Source organism: Amblyomma mixtum, chromosome 2 (genome assembly GCF_055824585.1).
Source record: "Amblyomma mixtum isolate Tamu chromosome 2, ASM5582458v1, whole genome shotgun sequence".
Lineage (NCBI taxonomy): Eukaryota > Metazoa > Arthropoda > Arachnida > Ixodida > Ixodidae > Amblyomma > Amblyomma mixtum.
Window position 1 is genome coordinate 29944367 of NC_143013.1, and position 18171 is coordinate 29962537.

The following is an 18171-nucleotide window of genomic DNA, read 5'->3' on the forward strand; positions in this document are numbered from 1 at the left end:
TGGTAATTATTAACATTTTTTTTCCCTAGTAACTCGGAGAGGCGCACTCTTATCAATGTTTAAATCCATGTTCCATTCTTCACACCAGTGACATATTTTGAGCAAAGAATTATAGGCGTGCTTACTTTATAGGCGTGCTCTCGTAAGATATAAAGCGGCTCACTTCGTTCAAGGCTGGCAGTGCGGTTGTGGTGTCGTCGTCCTTGAGGCATTTCCCCAAATTCTAAGACGCGCTCCCGCCGATCCAACTCGCACAAACGTGATCTCGGCTCCTTGCCACCAGGGACTACGGGGCAATGAGGCCGCTGTTGCGGCCGCCCGAGCGCTCACACACCGGGCTCCTCATCCTAGCTCTCCTGGCTCAGAAGCTCATAAACCGCTTCTGCGGTTGCGCGAAATCCTAATTCATTATTGCGACAGCCACCGCCTCTACCCGGCACTTGCCAAAGGGCTGAGTAAGGTGGAGGAGCGAACTCTGCGGTGCCTGCAGACAGGAACAACACTTCGATCCGAACACAGATGGGCGCTGCCCACACTGTGGAGAGATCTGCGATATCTTTCACATGGTGTGGGCGTTTACTAAGAATCCTCCCCCCCCACGAGAGGCATGGGAGACTGCCCTCCTCAACTCCTCAACTGCTCCACACTGGAGTCCCAAAGGGCTCTAGTAAAGCGGGCGCGAGACGGGGCCTTGTCGTGCGGTGTCCCGGACATAGGATACCGACCATGCAGCGGGGTTTTCTGACCCTCAAACTCTCTTTGAGTATTAAGGTTTTTCACCACCACCACTAGCGTAGGCAAGCCAGAATGACAATACCTTTTGCTATAGCGCCCTTGGCACTCGATGGCAGAATGAGCAAATGCATCATCATCATCATCATTACCATCAGCCTGACTACGCCCACTGCTGGGCAAAGGCCTCTCCCATGTCCCTCCAATTAACCCTGTCCTTTGCCAGTTGCGGCCACCATATTCCCGCAAACTTCTTTATCTCATTCGCCCACCTAACTTTCTGCCGCCCCCTGCTACGCTTGCCTTCTCTTTGTATCCACTCCGTTGCCCTTAAGGACCAGCGGTTATCTTGCCTTCGCATTACATGCACTGCCCAAGTCCACTTCTTCCTCTTGATTTCAACTAGGATTTCATTAACGCGTGTTTGTTCTCTCGCCCACTCCGCCCGCTTCCGATCTCTTAACGTCACACCTATCATTTTTCTTTCCGTAGCTCGCTGCGTTGTCCTTAACTTAAGCTGAACCCTCTGTGTTAGCCTTCACGTTTCTGCCCCATAGGTGAGTACCGGTAAGATACAGCTGTTGTATACTTTTCTCTTGAGGGATATTGGTAAACTGCCATTCATGACCTGACAGAACCTGCCATATGCGCTCCACCTCATTCTTATTCTTCTAGTTATTTCCCTCCCATGATCCGGATCACCGGTCACTACCTGCCCTAAGTACACATATTATCTTACTACTTCTGGCACCTCGCTACCAACTGCGAACTGCTGTTCCCTTGCTAGACTATTGAACATTACTTTGGTTGGCTTTCTGCATGTTAATTTGTGACCCCATTGTTCTGCTCTGCTGTCTAACTCCTTGATCATGCTTTGCAGTTCATGTCCTGAACCCTTTAAAATGTTGCAGTGCCTCTAAGCACAACCAACCTGCGGCGAGCAAAAATTAATAAATGGTTTTGGTAAAATCTCAAATTAACCGTTGCAAGGTACGAAATTCCAGTGATCTACGAAGAGCTCGTGCGTAATAGCCTTTTGCGGCTCAAATTTACATATGATCATGGATACCATACAATAACTACCTGTTCGCGTTAAGGGTTTTGGGATGCTTATCTACAAAAAAAAAGTGCAATTTCAATTAGAGTACACATGCAATAGCCTTTAGTAACACTTTTAATACGTTATCATAGAAAACACATATAAAACATATAATAAAATACTCACTGCTCTTAGGCCTTATACACCCGGCGTTGATTTTGCATGTGAACAGACTTCACGTAAGAAAATTAATTTTAGCTCACCTAATCGAAAACCTTGTGTTTGGAGCCGTTTACCTTAGATGCCCTTGCGCCAGAAAAACAAACAACAACAACAACAACAACAACAAGAAAACAGTATCATCATCAATACGGTCTGATAGGAATTTCTTCCAAATTTATGATTCTGAAACTGAGTGTCGGAATTTATTTGGGCTTTCAAAGCGACAGCTTTAAGGGCCCAGTTCTGCAGAAGATCCGGCGGCGTCCGTTGTGGTTGTTGTGAACGAAAAATCCGGATTTATCGAAAAGGTGGCTACGTCACATATTAAGTGGCAGATTTGAAAAGTGACAAAACCATTAAAAAAACTGCAGATTGCAAGCTCGCAACACGACTCAAATGTCATTAGGATATGTAAGCATATAAAGTGAATGAATTGCGCTGAAAAGAAAATTGTTGTAAGTTGGGATTCCCCTCCCTTACCATGCAGTGTCCGGCTCTGCGTGAGCAAACTGAACCACTGTCGGCACCCATTAATGCTATCCCGTCACACTCAAGTCCCACAAGTTTTCTCGACTTCCATTAAGGATGTAAATCCCGAAATTAATAGCATCACACAGATTCTGAACAATTGGTTCGATTCTCTGCTATGCTCTTCAGACTAGGAGGATGCTGCGCTCATCCTGTCTCTTACTCTTCAGTATTGAAGCAGGTGCAGGTTATATGCTCAATCCACCACCACCGAATGGCGTTGCTTGACACAATGCGCACTCTATAACGTGATAGCAGTTCAACGACCAAGGGGAGTTGGTTAAACACGATCAAAAGGCACGCGCTGCATTTGAAGAACATGACCTGAACGATGTGACCAGCGTCGTTGAGTTTCACTTTTTTCTCTTGCGCAGTTATAACCACCCAACTCACTCAATATATTTATGTAGTGTGTTAATTAACTATATTAGCACAAAGCTGTTCGATTTGTTAACATATTATATCTGTATTACTCTTGAATCCTTGATGCACCGCCGCTGAGCAATGCACGATATTAAGATCCGCGTGCGGCAGAACGCATCTGCCGAAAAAAAAAAAGAAAAAGAAACGATAGAGCACAATTTAAACGGAGGTAAAACGAAGACGGGAAAAGATACAGGTGCGAGTTACCCTATTCTTACACCGTGCCCTCGATTTTCTAAAGCGACCGCTCTGCTCTCGCGGTCTCTAACGTTACATACAGCGTTTTGTTCTGTACGAATAATCAGCTTGGTTTTGTGGGGTTTAACGTTGTAAAACGACTAATGTGGGACACCGCAGTGAGAGGCTCCGATTAATTTGGGCCACCTGGAGTTCTTTAAAGGTCCCTGACATCGCACTGTACGTGGCGAGCATTTCGCCTCTTTCGAAATGCGACCGCCGCGGCTGGGATCGAACCTCCATCTTTCGGATCAGCAGCCAAGCTTCATAACCACTCAGCCCCTGTGGAGACCTTTCTTATTCTGTAAGAATAGGTACATTAACCAGCCACGAGCGCACAAATACTCTGCAATGTGATGAAGGCGATCACTGACGTATCCACCACCGAAGACTATAATTCTTACCAGATATACGACGGTGACTTGCTTTTCCGTCAAAGTGGGGGTACAACGCAAAAAAGCTGAATAATTAGACGGATCGGTTCTTTTCTTCTACTCTGAGAAGTATGCTGAGTTTGCAGCATCGGAACCCACTCAGGTCAAGCGTGAAGGAACCAAGTGACTTTAGTGATAAGTGCGCCTGCAGCTTGACTCATAGCACCTGTACAGCGCTAAGCAAGGGTAATCAGGAATCGCATCCCATTTGCATCAACATTTAATGACCACAACCCAAATACGGTTACTGCATGTGCAAAACACAGCACACCACACACGGGTCCGTATTTTTCTGTATACGCCGTGTCCAGCAGCACATTTCCCAAATACCAAAGGAATAGCATCAGCATCCACTGGTTACGCTAGCCCAAGGTGCACAGCTAAATAACCCCAAGACAGTGTTCAGTCATAAAGAGAGTTATAAGACGGTAAATTGCTCATTCACTCTTGCCATTGAGAACTAGCTCAGAAGCCTTGCCCTCTGTTCCTTGGCGGCCGGCCGGAATCAGGTGACCTGAGTTGGCGCCGTATGTCTTGACGTAGAAGTTTAGAAAGAGGCATAGAATAAGGAACGTCTGCACATTGCCCATCATTATCAGGTGCCTCGGGAAGCCACAATTCACGAACAGCGGTATGGACACGTGTATCATGATTATGACAAACTGCACAATCTGCAGAGCGGTCAGGTACTTCTTCCACCATAGGTACTTCCGCACAGAGGGACCTAGTGTCGCCAAGAAATAGTACGAGTACATGATGATGTGTACGAATACGTTCAGGCACATGCCAAGAGCGGGCTGGCCTTCTGGCGCGAACAGCGTGAAGTACCACGCGTTGCCGACCACGATGAGGTGGTGCAACACGTGCAGATGCGTGACCTGGGTGAACTTCTTGCGAAGCACGAAGAACACTGTGTCCAAAAGGTCGAGGTATCGAAAGGCGATGTAGATCCAACCCGTGCGGTAGTAGTGGCGCATCTCGTCGGTCATGAACCCCGTGATGCCCTGACACCAGAGGTTGTAGTGGCCACCAGGAAGGTAGGTGAACTTGAGGACCAGGTAGAGGAACCGTGTGCCCACGACCACCAGAATCAGGTTGTATATGCGCACGATGGTGAGGATCTTGAAGGGCTCGCGGTTCTTCATCCAGCGGGGGCCGGCGACCTTGACGAAGTACAAGTACGACGCAAGCAGCGTGAAGACGAACATGGGGCTCGTCACCACCGGGTAGTCCCGGGTTCGGGGATCGCCCATCTGGCGGATCTGCTCGGACAGCGTGAAAGGGTTGATGCTGAGCTTCATTTTCAACTGCCGCCGGGATGCCCAGTGCCGGGACAGCTGTGCTGCGAAGCAAGAATTCTGCTTTTGTGACTACACATGTCAACGTTAGGTTAATTATATTATCCAATTATGACACCTCATTAGTTCTCTCAGAGCGTGCTAGCTGCCTCATTCGAGCCTAAATGAATAAAGTTGATCATGCTTCTCGTGGCTGCATGAAACGCTCCTTAATGGAAGCTGCAGTACACGTAGAGCTTTCTTCGATATCACTCATAATTGTGAGGCAACTATGGAATATCGTGAAATACTGTTGTGAACGTATTGATGAGAATGGAATATTCTTCCGATGCGTGGCAAAATCATAACTTTAAAATTTGTCCTTCGCTCGCACAATATAGTTAAGTTGTTGTGTTGGAATCTTACAATATGCAAAAAATTGCTTCCATAAACGTTGCACAGTGCGCGTGTCCCGAAATTCTGGGTATATAGGCTCCTCATGGATGTCTTACGGAAGCAACTGCTGGGGTGACATGCCTTGCAGAAAGGCATAGTGTTCTTCCCACACTGCACAGTAATTACTTCTTTAACTGCTTCGCACATCCGTGTTTTAGCTTCTTGGAGTGGATAGGTTTTCCTGCTGCACAGAAGGATTCAAGGTTGACAAAAGAAGGAAATGTCATAACTGCGTATAACGTAGATGATGTCATGTGGCGTGAAACGCATTGACAGTGTGTTTAAGAAACTAAAGACGCTGTTACTTTTACCTTGTCTTGGAAGCGACTCATTTACCGTAGGGGACCATCGGCTATCTGATTCTTCGAACTGCATGCCCTGCTACTCCCCATTCCCTGTTGATTTCAGCTGAGAGTTCCTTAAGTGACATTTATACACTAACCTAACCAGATCTCTTCTGTTCTCTTAAAGGGATACTGAGGACAAATAGGAGTTGGCCTGTATTGATGGATTACAGCATCTTAATGCCGGTGAGAACTCTCACCGAAAACTGAGATTTTGTAAGCTACGAAAGTCATAAAAGCTAAATACAGGCGTTACTGTCAAACGGTTGATTTCATTTCACTTTCGTCTCCTCATATCCAGCAGAAATTACATAAGAAGGTGTGCGGAAAAAATTGAGCAGGGCGGCTTGGAATAACCACCCCGAGTAGCACATGGCAGGATGGACAAACATACGTGGGTTACTTGCCGACAGAAACTTATCAGCAATACAAGTTATTGGAAGGACATAACCGTAACGGATTTCCCCCTGCACGCAGAAAGACGAGAGCAAAAACATTATAATGGACACTGAAATAGATTGAGGATAGTATACAATGAAATAAACAATACAGTCGCATAGAAATAGAAGCAAGACGACACTCAGAGAAATAAGTTCATTCACACAGAAGCATGCACTACGTGCAAACAGAAAAGTATTTTCAGCAAATAATTTTTCTTAGGTGCTTTAATGATCATCATGACGTGAACATTTTGTGCGTCGAGTTTGTTCAAAAGCCAATTTATTGTGTTTGGTCAGCTTTGTAAGCAAAAGTTTGTTCCAAAGGTTTAGAATGTTCCAGAGTTCAGGTTTGCGATTACGGCAGGTTGTACATTGCGTGTGATATTAGCGAGCTGACGCATGTTATAAAGATTGTTTTACGATTTCTTTTACATATCTCGTATTATTTTCGCACAATATAATTTAAGAATGTTACGATATCGTATTTTTCAATCAAATGAGCTGAGTGAACCCTGAATCAATATTGTTAATAGACAACAATGCACGCTTCTGCGGAGAAAAATACTTTGTTTATTAAATGTAGCGGCTGCGCCCGAGACCTAAATGCGTCCGTCGACACCGATTTTTCGGCACGAATCCCAGATGCTAATTACACTGTCATTCACTTCAAAAGATGGCAACCCGTTCTTGACTGTGCGAATTCGTATCGACTGGCGGGAAGATTCTTAAAAGAATTTTCTCGCCGATAGATGCGTCCCCTGCTGCAGGAAAAATATCGACACGGCTGGAAGGAGTCATAGATCTCAATTTTTTTTTTTTCGGAGAACACTAATTGGGGCGAGATAAAACCTCAGTGCCTCTAGCGTTACCCGTATTCCTTTGAACATATCGCAGTGATCTCTTCAATTTAATTTCAAGCTTATCAGGTAGCTTCCAACTGTCTGCTGCAAATTTTATTACTTCGATTAAATAGCTATAAAATACTTTCCTTTTGAGAGATATTGCTAAGCTGCTGTGCATTACCTGATAAGCTTAGAAAATCTTTGTACTGTCGTGTCTGGCTAGCGGACTAAAATATTACACAGCGAGCTATTGGCTGTTAGTTTGGATGGCTCTCTCCTTAAGTTTATCCTATGCTATTGGTACATGTATTCCCTGAGCACTTCAAATACCTCGCTGACTTTCACGAGCTTTTCTTTCCCTCGTAGAGTTTTTTGTTATCAATTTTGATTACGCCCGTTTGGTCTTCTTGAGCTTTAGGCCTTTATGAAGCACTGCAATTCTTCTCTTAGTTATCGAGCAGGGCAATACCACAAGGAAATGATAGGTTACCAAAGTGTTATCCATGAACTCTTATCACTCGCTCTTCCCAGTCCAACCCCCTGAAAGTCTATGCCCACTTGTGTCGCATGATCAAATAGAACACGTTCTTCAGAATTGCTCACTCTGCAGTGAACGTATCCCTGACGCTCCTTGTCTACCTGTGTAGCATGCTATTTTGGCAGCTCATCAATCGCTTTAATTCCTTCATTAGACGTGGTATATTCCAATTCGAAGTGTACTCACCTCACACAAAGTCGGAAAAGGACACCGCGTCAGCACGTCGCACCCGCTTCTTCATGCAGGTCCTCGACGCTATGGTACTCGGCTGCATGCAGAGTAGCCTTGTGCGCGGCTTTTTAGGAGCCGAAGCCCGATTAGCGCACCTTGCGTCACAGAGCGAAGGAAGCCGTAATAACAATTCTACGCCACTCCCGAAAACAGGCGCTTCTCACGCGCACGCGCGTTTCTATTTACTCATTGTATGCCTGGAATTGGACACCACCATTATTCACAGGCTTAACTTACCCCCTTTCAACTCCCTTGTTTAGGCAGCCGGTGGTCTTATTGTAGTGACTTACGCGGGCGCTTGGCGTTTGATTTGACTCTATTTTTTCCTCCCCACATTGTCTTCACGGGCCGCTTTGATTGCTGCCTTCTCGAGGCCGGCAGTCGAGTGCGAGGCCGTGAGCGTGTGCGTGTGCGTTACGATATTGTTCGCCGCTCTCTGTGTAACACAGGTGTTGTTGTGGATGGCTTCTCACTGGCCTCGCGGTCCAAGCGCGATAAGAAGCCGAAGCACCAAAACAGAGCGAGAGCTTTAAGCATGGCGACATGCAAACAGTAATGAGAATCATCTGGACAACAAGGCAACAAGGGCTGAGCCTTGAGGAGGGCTTAACTCTGGTGCAACTAGGATTTTGGCTCTTATCCATTCTTTTGTGAATACAGTCACGCCGTATGCACAAGATACGCCCTTTTGGGGCAAAACTGTTGCCATCGCCTTTTCGCTTTTTGGAAGACGCCGCGTTAAAACTTCCCCATTAGATGCAATATAAAGAAACAGCAGTTTGTAAAAACGGACTGTGACCCACGGGAGCATACCCCCAGTCCAATGACGGCATTAAAATTAGTGATGTGCTGCCAAAATAGAACGCTACCCAGGTTGACAGGAGGCGTAAGGGATATATATTCACCGTGGTGGGGACAATTCTCAAGAACGTGTTCTTCTTGGTCATGCGGTCAAAGGGGGCATACACTTTGAGCGAATTGGATTGGGAAGATCACAACAGCCAATCACAACAGCAAACGAAATTATCTTTTTAATACTTCACTGAGTCAAACACACCAGCGGCATGTAAATTCGTGCCCTTATAACTGTCGTGGAATTAATTTCTTTCAACGAAACGCAAACTTCTTGAAACACGTGCAAATGCCCACATACGTCTTGTGCTATACGGAGATATTTCAAAAACAGACCTAGACCGAAGTTCCCTCACAGACATGTCTAAAACATCTGTAACAAAAGCTTTTTGTTACAGATTTCGTTTTTTTTTTTTGTTGACGCAGGGGCTTATCGTGCTCAAATTCTACAAATCCAAAGTACTTTTTAGAACTCCCAAAATTATCAAATGAAGTAAAGCGTTAGATCAGTACTCAGTGCATGTCGTCTGTAACCAATGATTGGCTCACCAGCGCCGATGCGACGGCTTTGCGAGTGTCACCCGCCAGAAAATCTTTTTCGATACGAACAGTCACAAGACGTTCTAGTCTCATCTCTCCGCGTGTACTGGTTGGTGTAGTTACGTAAAACACTGCAAGCGCAACCATGCTGAAACACCGTGGCTGAAACGCGCAGATCAATCTGTGCTCATGCGCAATCTTTGATGCCACGAGAAGCAGTGATGGTGCACTCAGATTGCCACTTTCCTACTGTCTTCGCATGTGGGCGCTTCGTGATGCCACGGCGCAGTGAGATGAAAGCGTTTTCGGCTTGCTCGCTCGTTCCAGTCAAAGACGGCACCCATCACAGGCATCCTAAGGGGGTGCTGTCGGGGAAGCAACCGTCCCGGTCGACAAGAAAACTTAGCCACATTCTCAAAGAAGAAATTGGAGTGGACAGTTAAGCTCCGCAGGGTGTGACGTGACAGCGTAATTAATTCTCATATATACAATAGGTACTTCCCTACTTTACATTGATAGATCCCTGGGAGCCCTCATACCTCTCCTGGCGCAGTGGCTGAGTGATGCACCACTGCCCTGCGATGGCAGGTGCTCCCAGTAGTGATGCAAAACTATCGGAAAATTGACTATCGATAGTATCGATAGTTTTTTTGAAACTATAGATAGTGTAAAAAAACTATCGATAGTGCTACTATCGATAGACTATCGGTAGTATTATCGATAGTAATACTATCAATTCTACTATCGATAGTATCACTATCGATAGTATTACTATTGATAATGTTGCTTTCGATAGTATTACTCGCGATAGTACCGCTATAGATAGTCTTGCTATCGATAGCGGTACTATCGCTAGTAACACTATCGCTAGTAACACTATCTATAGTAACAATATTGATGTTATGCATTTGTTGGCCAGCGATATAAGCAAAACATTTGCAATAGCTGATTGGTTTCACGGTCTCATGAGTATTAACGGTCCTAAGAGACTCATGCTATGAGGGATGCCGTAGTGGAGGTCTTCGGGTAAATTTAGACCAGCTGTGGTTCTTTAACATGCACAGGGACAGTTCGGAAAAATGCCTGGAACTGCATCCGATGAAAGAACAAACAGCACAAGTTGTGCTGGCTTACACGGCACCATCTTGCACAGCAGACGTCGTCTTGCTGACGTAACCCCTGCAGAAATGTTTTTCGAAATGTTTTCCCAAGTTTAGGATGCAGTGGGTACGCGTGGTTGATTTTATAGAATCGATAGTAGTATATATGGTTGGTTTGTTGGTTTATGGGGTTTAACGTCCCAAAGCGACTAAGGCTATGAGAGACGCCGTAGTGGAAGGCTCCGGAAATTTCGACCACCTGGGGTTCTTTAACGTGCACTGACATCGCACAGTACACGGGCCTCGAATTTCTCCTCCAAAGAAATTCAGCCGCCGCGGCCGGGATCGAACCCGCGTCTTTCGGGCCAGCAGCCGAGCACCATAGCCACTGATCCACCGCGGCGGCACAAGTGGTATAGATACGGCTATCGATTGTACTAAAAACAGAACTATCGAAAGTACTATCGATAGTCTTTTTTACCATCGGCAGTTCGATAGTGAATCAGTACTATCGATAGTTTTGCATCATTAGCTCCCAGCGGTGTGCCTTGTGCGCCCCAGGTTGCTCTTCCCGAGCGACCAATCATTACCTTAATTGCCACCTGCCACTCTCGGCAATTTTCTCAGTACCGATGGGCAGGTTGCGATGACGCTGCAAGGTCACGTGACCTAGGCGGCCCACCTGCCTCCTGCCAGAGTCGTGCTCGTGGTTTGTCGCTCACAACGCCAATGCCGACACCGGATTTTTGAGAAAACTGGCCGATTGCGTTAAAAACTTTTTTTCAGAAACGTATTTAAAACATCTTACCAAAAGCAACGTGAAGAAGATTTACATTAAAGAAACTGGGCAGAAAACAAAAGACATTTGGTAAAAGTTAGCCCAGTGGTGAAAGGACGAATTATTCCAGTCGTTGACTGAAACATATACAAGTACAGCACATAAATTATTTGGTCGCTTAATGTTCCTCCGATGTTGGCACTTCACTATTCAAGGAGCAGGCGCAGCTATTGAAAGACTGCATCATTTGACTGGCACTCTGAGAGCCGGGCCTGTTCTACGCAGCTTGAAATCACGTCATTGACGACACAGATGGAGACCAGCCAACCTACCACTCATATGAGCGGAGTTGCCAGCATGCGATTCCTCAAAATCAAGGGTAGTTACACTGACAATGAGACTTTTTTCATTTTGCAAACGCTTCTTTGCTCGGCCCGGTTGTACGGCTGCTATCCCGTGGCAAAGGTCAATATACGCGGAGGGGAACGTTCCCGCAGTCCAGTTTGACTAACCTTCCATTCCCGAATATAAAAGCAATGGCCAAGAAAGTTCCCGAAAAATTCTAAGGAAGAAGTTCTCTACTAGCGCGGCGTTCGCATAGCTAGAGGAAGGGTTGCAGCTTCCCATATCTATCGCACGTTTGAAAAGAAACTTCTATTTAGACATTGCCATTTTCTTATGTAGACGTTTATTAGATGTCTATACTCCATTTTGTGCTTTGTGACCGTGCCGTGTGAGGAAACAGTTGTTATTGAGTGGCAAGATGCCAGAAGCAGGCAGCATGGCTACAGTTTCATTCATGTTGCGTGTGCGGTACTGTTGCGTCGCTCAAAGAAAAGGCAAGACAGCTTGCTCGGCACGATCCTTCACTTGTTCGCGCACACATTTTGCACAGAAGTTGCATTTGTCCTTGAGTTTCCTTAATTAAGTTAGGATTTGGCGGGGCGAATTTGTGAGGCACTCTTGGAGGGGGCAGTTAATGGGGGCTGTTCCATTTGAACGATGTTTTTATAGATTTTTTTCTTAAAACGATGAGGTTCAACGCGGTTTTTTTATATTTAAATTTTTTAGCCCTGCGGGAGGGACGCCGTCTCCTTATCCCCCCTCTAAATCCGCCCCCTGGGATGGAGCACCAAACCGAAAACAAGAAAGATCTCTCGCAGAGACTGGAGTGGTAGCGCCATCTGCGTTTGACCGCAGCATTTCTGCACCCTTGACAGCAACAAGCTCGTTTCGCACAAGGGCAAGAGATGGCGCTACCAGTACCACAGTTCCAGTGACTTTACGCAATATACAAGCCTCGATACGCGCGCCGCGCGTCAAGGCACCCTTCACAGTACATATGTCGATTGAGAAGCCGATTAAGGGCAAAAAAGTGTAGTTTATGGTGGTGTAACGTCCCTTAAGCGAATTAAGCTAAGAGGGACTCCGTAGTGAAGGGCGCCGGAAGTTTCGACCACCTGGGGTTCTTTAACATGCACTGACAACGCACAGTACACGGACCTCTAGAATTTCGGCTCTAAGAAGCTCGTCCGCCGCTGTCGGGATCGAACCCGCGTCTTTCGGGTCAGCCGTTGAGCGCCGTAACCACTGAGCCACCGCGGCGGCATTTGATTGAAAGCAAGGAAGAGCAGCGACAAGCTCTGAAAGCTAGCGGCAGCCGTACAAAGAACTTCAGCATTATTACATAGTTCAAGTTGAATTTTCGAGAGGAGGTGACAAGTGTCGTTTCTGACTAAATGAAGCATCAAACTGTTCTCACTTTTTTTGCACTTGCGATTTTATTAACAAAAATAATATTTCTAAAAGCGCGGAATACCTCCTTCCAGCGAATAACGGGGTGGTGAAAGTTTAGGCAACGACTATATTTTTTTCAAAAGAAGGAACGCTCTTGAGAAGTGAAAGTAAATCAAAGCGCACCAAGCTGGGAAGCATGTAAAAGAGAAGCAGGTGAAAAGACAGTACAGATTTTTGTAATCTTGATGAGGGTAACAAGCTACGAAAGGACAGTACAGTCCTGGATGCATGCATCAGAGTTTTAGTGACTACGGCAGCTTGCTCTTGATTACGAGGCTGCAGTTTCAAACCCAGACGTTCTGGCGCCCAAGTATATTACACCGGGAAAGCCAAGTGCACCAAGTACATCAAGCACATCATGTCAAGGACTTCCACAACATAACGTGCGTATATTGAATGAAGCCCCCAACGATGTCGAACCTAAGCACAGTTTTTCGGCATCCGTAAAACATGTTTTTCTAGACTCCATGCAAATGTGAGAAAGTATATGCGATTTGGTTTTCTGTTTCGTTTTGATATTTTGTTTTAGCTAAGAATCCAAAGTATTGTGGTGCTTTGGCATGCCAATTAAGTATTGCATGCCAAGCTTATCATGCAAGTTATTGTTGTACTTTGGCCATTTCTACTGTTATTTAGGCGTTTGTATCTTCTTGCATGCTGGTGATGCAGGGTCCGCCATTTCTACTGAATTTATTTCGCATTTGGACCCTTCAATATCCACAGAGGCTACAGGTCCAAACAAGTGTATTGGTTTCAAGAAATAAAAAAGGCAAAGGGCAAAATATCGGATAAGTATACACCTAGTAGAAGAAAGTGTTGAAGGCTAGCCAGATATTATTTTTAAGGGAGAGAGTGGTTTCACCAATGCCATGTATCTAATTTTTTCAAGTACATAGTGTGCATCGGGTAATCGAAGCCTTTGGAGCAATCCAAATAAATTTCTCCTAAGCCTAGCTGTTTATCTTCGAAGGCTTCCAGGACAAACTCTTTTTGCGTCAAAAGATGAGTTTCGTTCATTTGTATTTCCTATATCCAAGGGGTGCTGAATATAATATACCATGATTTTTGCTAAAAGTTACTATTCTATTTAATATTATTTTTCCATTCATTTGGAAAAAAAATAGGCAATCCGATATAGGTCTGAAATTCCCAATGTCCTTTTTGTTTAACTTTTCGTGTAAGACTCACTTTAGGTAGTTGCATTCGCTTAGGACAATTCCCCTGTGTCAAGCAAAGGTTTTATATGTAGCCAGGACATGGTGATAGCAAATGCCGTATACACGTCATACATTGCACCACCGGCATCGAAGCTTCCGCTCTTATCTAATCCTGCAAAGATTGATGCCAGTTTATCGTCAACCAAGGGGCTAAAACAACGAATTTATCATTCACTGGTCTCATGTAATTCAAAGAACAGTTATTTCTAACAGACGGGAATAACTACACACTTTAATAATAAATGCGTTTTCTAAGCGAGTTCCGGTTAGCTGTCATTGTTACAATCAAATTTAATTGCCAGCCTTTGGTTAAAAGTAGAATTTAATACATGTCTCAGCTTTTTCATGTTCCGCCAGATTTGCTTCCACGGGCAGAGAATTCATCACAGAAATATTGTTGCCTGGCAAATCTAACTTCTTTTATTAGTTTATTTCGAAGTGACGTGTAAGTTCAGGGTGTCAAGATCATGCGACTTTAAACACATTTTGTACAACTTATCTTTGAATTCCTACTAGTAACACAGCCGAAATGCAAGGTTTCAGAATTTTCTTTCGCCCTCGAAATACGTTTCAGGGAAAGCACTCAGACTTTCAAAAATTTATCGAAAGGCTAAGTGCATCCGCACTTTGCCTATGTTTCATGAGAAAGCTCTTCCCAATACACATCACATACGTTTTTGCTTGAAGACGGTCAAGGTACTGTCTGAAATCTCTTAAAACAGTCAAGGTTCAGGTTCATGTAGCTTTACAGAATAAAGATATATATGTGACGATAATCGTTTACATCGATGCCTACTACTCGTACTCCTAGCTCAGTTGGTATATAGTTTGCTTAATTCAGAATATATCAATTTGCAACACAGAAACGTCGTAAATCTCAGGGCTGAGCGTTCGACTTTGCAACTCAGGTGCATCAGTTTTCCTGCCTGATGGCATCCGGATTACAACGATATTCTCGTTATTCATTGCCTTCCAGCCATTTTGTCGGATCGGTTATCTTTGGATCTTGTTTGCGCAAATGTTTCAAGATTTCTTTGAACATAGCGGACATCATTTGAACTGACTCCTGGGTGCTTTCAGCCGTGCCTTTCAGAGCCATTAGCGCTTGCAATTTCGGTTGGTTGGGCAACGCCATACTTCGCTCCATGCTTCCCCTCTTGTTTTTACACTCAGCTACCCCAGAGCAAGTATCCAAATGGTGGCAGTAACCAAATTCAGCATACGATAATCATTCCTGTTTCGAATGTTATTTGTTGCAGCACGGGCATGTGATGTTCTCGGTAGGTGACATTTTAAATTTTTTTGTTTAAGAACATAAATGCAGATTAAAAACACAAGATGGTGACAACAGCGGCAATGTGATTAAAGAAATATTGGAAAGTAATCTCATGCACACCACTAACCTGGGAAGTCCAGTAGCTTTTTAGCGCGCTCCAGAACAGTGTCACTGCTGCCAAATGAGTCAGCGAGGATCCAGTCATCATCTTATATCAAGAAAGGTGAATTGTCAGTGACGAGGGCGTTGCTGACGTCACTAGGAAGTTTGACACAAGGACTCTACGAAAGGATTTGCGTGGTTGGATCCACAGAGCTGTTCCACGGTAAAGTGTTTCCTTGTCTGCCACGCTTGTAGCGTTCATGAAAGGGCCGCTTCAATGCAGGAAGTTTGTACTAGTGCGTAGTTGTACTATTAAGTTGTATCAGTGTGTATCAGTTTACCTGAGTGCTCTTTTCCATTTCATGGCGGCAGTTCCTGTATTTATTCGTGGAAACGGCAAGCAATAAACAGTTTATAGCCAGCGCTCGTGTCATCATGTGCTCCTTCCTTGCCCCGTCTTGTTACACGCTGGTTTTACCATCACGAATCACCAACTCGCGCCCAACAAGTATCACTTCTATATTTCAGTAGGTTTTCGGAATGCACCAGAGAGCTATCATCGGTGCGAAAACGTAAAATTTCGTCATTTTACAATGTTTGACTGGTCGACTGTACTCCGTAATATGCGGTACACCATTATAAGAAATTGTTTGGTTATTGGGCTTTTTTTCGTGAATAACTTCCCTCCTTTTATCACGACACATTTTTCTTTTTTCCGGCTATACTAGTGAGAAGTTTCGAACGTTCGTCTGAAGTTTTGTCATCTCTAAACTTCTGTAAACTTCCTTCTCGATGGCAGAAAGAGAGATACAATCACTTTATATTTCCGTGCAATATTAAGCGCTAAGCAAACAGTTGGCTTGACAGATCAGCGTTAGTTGATCGCTACATCTGGCCTACGACAAGCAGGCAGGCCAGGAGTATGCGTAGGGATGAGGAAAATAGGGCCATTGAAGAGCGACACGGGCAGGAGAAAATGTAATGTTCCAAATTCGCACAAAAGGATGGGAAGATTGGGCGCGAGAAGTCTGAACGCAGACGCCGCGCACTATGATCAATCTGGCGCCACCTATCGCTGTTACTAAGAACTATTTCCCTTCCCTTTCAACCCTTACACCAACACGTAGCTAGCGGTCCGTTCCAGAGGTGGCGCCTTATGTCCGTGAAGAATGGTTTTGGAACGATTTTGAGAGGGGGGTGTGGGGAATACACGTCCGGCAGTAAAATGGTAGATGAAAGCGGGCCAGTGGGAGCTTTCTGAGTTGACACAAGTAACCACATATATCTATGCGACGTCCGATGCATATCTGTTCATGATATTTGGGATAGCCGCGAATATTGCTGAATCTCCACTAGACATCCCTGAGAGGTTATTGTTTGGGTGTCCGGAGGTCAAACACAGGGTAATTTTTGGTTCCTGGAGCAAGAATAAAGCTCATGGATATATGCATGTTCCGTTATCTGTGGGAAACGTCATAGGGCATCGCTAACATAGTCTCCTAGTACAAACAGTGCTTCTCATAAGCATTCATACATTGTCCAACGAATATTTCACAGCACCACATATCGATATGTGCGTATCACCCCTGCTATCACACCTGCATATCGATGAGTTCGAAGAAAGAGAAGTCACGGCCACTTGTGCGCGCCCTGTTTCACTGTGGTTGTACACACGCTGGCCCATCATGACAGTGCCCACTATCAACTCGCCACAGGTTCAGCCCTGGTCTTCCGCATACGTGCAGCGCTAGGAGCATGACGTTACGCCTTAGTTACATCCATGGCCCTTCTGGAACACGGCTGATGTGCAACGTCGCCTTGTGGCCGCTGGCGGCGTTGCCGTTACTGCGGCGACTGTGCAAGCGCGCAGGATGCCGCGCTATGCAGTCATTTCAGGATGTAATCTTGAGCGACGTTTCAACACGTTTGGCGCATTCTTGTTGCGACCGCGCGCACAACCACAAAACGACGCAATTAGCGCGAGGCGCGCGGCGCCGTCTGTGTGTACAGAGTGGTCACGTGATAGCGGGTGCTATTTGGCGACAAACAATACGGCTCATTTGACGGGAACCTCCGCTTAATAGCAGGCACTGTAAAAGAGTAATATTGCTCATGCTTTGTTAGAGCACTTACCGTGTTCCTTTTCCTTTTGGGGCTGTAAGTGCGTGAGTGCATCTGCTACGCCGAGTGCTGGAAGTGCGGAAAGCTTTGCATGTTGCTGCCCCGTTCTTCGCTTGTTTTATTATTATTACAACAGCGCTATCTACGAGAAGCGTAGCTTCTGATATCGCCTCAGGAATCAGCAAGGAAGTGATTTACTTCTGACGTCATTGCAGCTGCCGCTGCATTATCTACACGAGGATTGCTTCGCGCAGCACGTGTCTCGCCTGGTAATCCCCGGCGTTGCTCCACAGGTGTTTGTTGACTTCATATCATGACTCGACCAGGAATGTGCGTTCAGGGTGTAGCTTATTTTATTCTTGTGCAGTATATAATACAGGATGATCTTCCTGTCTTTGCGTTCCTCTGCCGTTTGCAAATGCTCCGTTAAAACAGACATCAGGCCTATAGACCTCGTGGAGTGTGTGTACCCCTTCTGATGAAAGCGATGATCCGTGGAACATACACGATAGGCATTCAGCGAAACTCAACAGGAGCGCCGTTGTAGGCTAATGCCGAGAATCGGGCGCAAGACGGTGAGGACTAAGTGGCTTAGGTACTTTCTAAGCACTAAGCTTAGTAAGTAATAGACTTTCTGAGCACTAA

The 18171-nt window shown here is 45.3% G+C and overlaps 1 pseudogene across 5 annotated transcripts; it reads right to left on the reverse strand.

Annotated features, from left to right (window-relative positions):
- Positions 1-2183: 2183 nt before the first annotated feature.
- LOC149358817 (very long chain fatty acid elongase AAEL008004 pseudogene) lies at positions 2184-17592 on the reverse strand (annotated as a pseudogene). 5 transcript variants are annotated; one of them, XR_016288250.1, is made up of 3 exons: positions 17539-17592; positions 15431-15511; positions 2184-4957 (listed from the first exon to the last, which is right to left on the reverse strand). The product of XR_016288250.1 is annotated as a very long chain fatty acid elongase AAEL008004 pseudogene, transcript variant X5 (transcript). The 5 variants fall into 5 exon arrangements; XR_016288248.1 differs by lacking the exon at positions 15431-15511 and having other exon boundaries at positions 17539-17588; XR_016288249.1 differs by lacking the exons at positions 15431-15511; positions 17539-17592 and adding an exon at positions 7699-8136 and having other exon boundaries at positions 2184-4952.
- Between the last annotated feature and the right edge of the window lie 579 nt (positions 17593-18171).